Source organism: Capsicum annuum, chromosome 4 (assembly GCF_002878395.1).
Source record: "Capsicum annuum cultivar UCD-10X-F1 chromosome 4, UCD10Xv1.1, whole genome shotgun sequence".
Lineage (NCBI taxonomy): Eukaryota > Viridiplantae > Streptophyta > Magnoliopsida > Solanales > Solanaceae > Capsicum > Capsicum annuum.
Window position 1 is genome coordinate 219,746,020 of NC_061114.1, and position 4,390 is coordinate 219,750,409.

The window sequence follows — 4,390 nt, forward strand, 5'->3', positions numbered from 1 at the left end:
ACCTTCTTTTTGTTAGTAGTTGTAAATTAGTACTACTTGTGAGAAGGCATGTAGTAGATTTTTGAGGTATATGGATAGAATGTCCCAATTTGATGGACTAGTATATTATATTGCATTCTTCAGTGGTGGTAGGTGATTGATGCTAGACTATAGGCTTGAATTTAATGTAGAATGTGGATGTAAGAATAGTGGCTTAAAATTAATGATGAATGTTTGTGAGAATTGTGTGTAAGGTTGGGTTGTAAATCATGTTTAGCACTAGACATTAAGTTTGGACAGTTGATGGCCATGAAGGTGGATGTGATGATTTCTTGATTAATGATACTAGTTATATGGAAGTGATCTAATAGGCTTGAACAGTGTATGCAAGAGCTTAAGTTTTTTTGATTCGTAATGAAGTGTGATGTTGTATGTATGATGTAGAAGTATGCCCAAGGTGACGTGGAGTTGCGGCATTTTCTAAGACTATTACATGTTGCGTGTGAGTTGCTAGGTGGGGAAATACTAGTAGATGGTATATGGTGTTCTAAATAGCCAAGTTAAGGAGTTTTAATTGATAGTGTTTAGCATTATGATATGATCTTGATTCGCATTGTAGAGAGATATAAGTTTGGAGTCACGTTATTGGTAGGCTATGACGGAAGTAGTATGGTTCATCAAAGGCTTGGTGATATCCATGTTAAGTGTTAGAATCTAAGTTTGAGTTTTGAAGATTGATCTAATAGAAATAAGAGTTGAGGCACTAGAGGGTGTACACTCCGACTATAGGGATACTTCTCAAGACCCAAAGCTAGTAAGTGTGCAAGTATTATATGATGTGTAATGACCTGTACGATCATTTTACTGTATTTTCATATAATTTTAGTACTATCTAAATTTATCGTAGATTATTTAATTTAATTTGGCATTTGGTAGAAATAGAATTTAGTACCCTTCTAGAATATTTTTGATATTTGTAAAATTCTTTAAGTGATGATATATTAATATCATTTTATAATAGACTTTTATGATTTATTAATATTTTAAGAGGAGATAGTAAATTTAAAAATGTTAAAATATTATTATTATATAATAGAGGTTTTGTTAGAAATAATTTTTTATTAATTATGGTATATTCAAAATATTATAATTATTTTACTACGAATTTACGCAATACCCGAATATATACGCGATGTAGAAAATTATTAATTATGGCAAGACCACCACACATGTGGGAAAGGGTGGACCACAAGTGCATTGCCACTTGCCTTCTAACATTAGGCTATCTTTATTTATATATATACATATATAATAACATTTGACCATTTGAAGGTGAAAAAAAAAGGGTGAACTTTCTGATTGTTATACATATACACGTCCATATCTCTATATTGTCCTTTCTCTGTTTGCTTCTGTTTTTTTTTTTTTCAGTTTTTCTTTAGAAAATCAATTAAAGTTCTTGGTTAAGTCTCACAAAATTTCATATAAGTTAATTATTCGAATCAATTATTCAAATTCGGGTTCTAGCGGGATATTATTCGGAGGCTTCGAGGCAGATATTCTAGCTTTGGCGTCCAGGTAGGCTAGGTTTACCCTACTTTTAGATTGAGCTTATATACCAAAATTGTGAACTATTATGCTAGCTTGAATAAATACTTGTAGATGCATATTATTTGATTTATATAAACTGTCTTATTTATCCGGATTAGGGCCCCGTTCTAGTACATATTGAAATATTATATTTTAACATAATATAGCATCTATTACTTTAGAACGTAAAACTAAAATGCAAAAATCTTGAATTTATCCCTTTTTAATTAAAATTGACGGATGATTATTTAGACGCTGACATTGTTATGATATGGTATGGGTTTTAATATTACAGTTGGGTATGGTTACTATGAGTTCGGATTCGAGTCCGGCATTTGATTATTAATGTTATCATGAGTTCTGGTTCGAGTCCGACATTTGACTATTATGGTTACTATAAGTTCCGGTTTGAGTCCGGCAATTGATTATTATTGTTACTATAAGTTCCGGTTCGAGTCCGGCATTTGATTATGGTTGTGATTCCTCTGAGTTCTGATTTAAGTCCGACATCTGATTATAAGTTCTGTATATGTGGCCTATCATTATTACCCACTATGTCCTATTTGAATCTGGCACGTGTCCTCTCATTATTACCCATTGGTATCGGTTCGAGTCCGTTGCACATCTGAATGACTATCATGATTGCTTGAGATCAGTTCGGTTACAGATTATTTATGTTTATTTTCATTACTTGTGTGTCCCTCCGGCTTATGAGGGTATGGTTGGGTTAATTGTCTTCTTCAGTGTGCCTAGCGGGCTTATGGGGGCCCAGTTAGGTTATGTTGGACTTGTCTGTCATTACTGTATTATTTATTTTCTATACCACTTGTATTTATTTCTTTATCTCATTGGTGTAACTTGGCAGTTGTTTGCCCTTTCTGTCCCTTTACTGTTGACTCAGACTACGTCCTTGCATTGTAGTTACACCTTTTCTGTATTAAGCTCAGTCGTCCGATGATGCCTACTAAGTACCCATTGTTTTTGGTACTCATACTACACTTCTGCATCTTTTTCCTGATGTAGATCCAGGTACTAGCAGTCGATGTTGACGTGGTTCCTACCTTTCAGTGCTGGTTTAGAGCGGGGTGAGCTTACTGTCGTCCGAGGCTGATCCTCCTCTATCTACTCTAGTTAGTCTTTTTCACTCGAGACTACTTGTGTACATTTTAGATTTTTGTCTAGTACTCTGGTTGCCTGTTAGTAGTGGCTCTAGTACTGACCTTATCAGGTCTTGGGAAGGATTCATTTGTATAGTTGGTATTTTTTCCTCCTCTCGTTTTGATATAATACATATGCTCTCTTCTTAGTTTTCACTTATTATTATGGTTGTTATTATCATACGCGATCTTTTATTTTGTCTCTGCCTATTAGCCCATTACCTATCATTCCGGGCTATGGTTTGGCTTACCTACTGGTGGGATAAGGTAGGCGTCATCACGACTTGAGAAATCGGGGTGTGACAAATTGGTATCAAAGCTTAGGTCACACTGGTATTTTTAGTACTAGAGCCGATGTTTAGTAGAGTCCTGTGGATCGGTACGGAGACGTCTGTATCCTATCCTTGGAGGCTACAGAGCATTTTTAGGAAAAAAAAATCTCATTCTCTTGATCTATTTTGTGCGTTGAGTCTGGGTTGGTTGTAATCTTTTTATTGGTTCACTCTTTACACAGATGGCTAGGACACGAGGTTCGAGAGCAGGGGGTCGGGACCGCGGGTCCACTTCTAAAGTTCTATCTTGGGGTCGAGGTCGACCCAGATATCATGGGCAGGGTAGAGTAGTAGCCCCTATTCCAGATCAGGTCAGGGATCCAGCACCTGATCCTGTTATAGCTCTTGGGATTGAGATAGGACGAGGTATTCCACCACATCAGCAGGTGGGCCAGGGGCAGCCCAGGCTCCACTCGGTTTTATATCTTCTTCAGTTATTCGGGATACATTAGTTCAGTTATTGGGGTTAGTTGGCGGTCCACCAGTTGTGGGAGCTCAACTAGCAGCGCAGGGTGATGTTGATTTTGGGGCACAGCCTGCGACAGCGGTGCCTAGGGTAGAGGTTCCGCCAGCACCAGTAGTCCCACAGCCGGCAGTAACCCAGCCACTTATGTCTGCAGAGGAGTAAAACATGTTGGATTAATTTTTGAGATTGACTCCACCCAGGTTTGTCGGGACCCCGGGAGAGGATGGTTATCAGTTCCTATCCAGTTGCGAGGAGCAGTTACAAAATTTAGGGCTGGTTGAGGTGCGAAGAGTAGACTTTGTTTCTTATCTTTTCGACATAGCAGTGAGGAGGTGGTGGAGAGGTTATTTTGATTCCAGGACAGCTAGATCTCCACCAGTGACTTGAACTCGGTTTTTTAAGGCTTTCTTGGGAAAGTATATGCCTCGTAGCGTGCATGAGCATCTCTGAGATGAGTTTACCGCATTAAGGTAGGGTTCCATAACTATGGCAGAGTATGAGGCGAGGTTTCATGTGTTAGCCCAACATGCCACTATGATTCTGGATATTGAGTACGAGCGGATTCAATGCTTTGTTAGGGGATTGAGATTGTCACTCCGTAGGGCTACTCAGAGTTTGGCAACTTCAAGAAAGTCTTTTTCGGAGATAGTCGAGCATGTTTATTCCATAGAGAAGATGGATCGTGAGGCCCAAGGGGGCAGCGATAAGAGACCATGCTACCAGGGTAGTTATAGTGGTTCACAGTCCTCAGGTCGAGGATTTCATGGTCGGTATCCTCATTAGCAGCCTTCTGAGTATCAGGGTCAGCCTAGCCGGCCAGTTCAGGCATCGCTTCAGATATCCGACAGGGGTCAGCCCGTCTATTA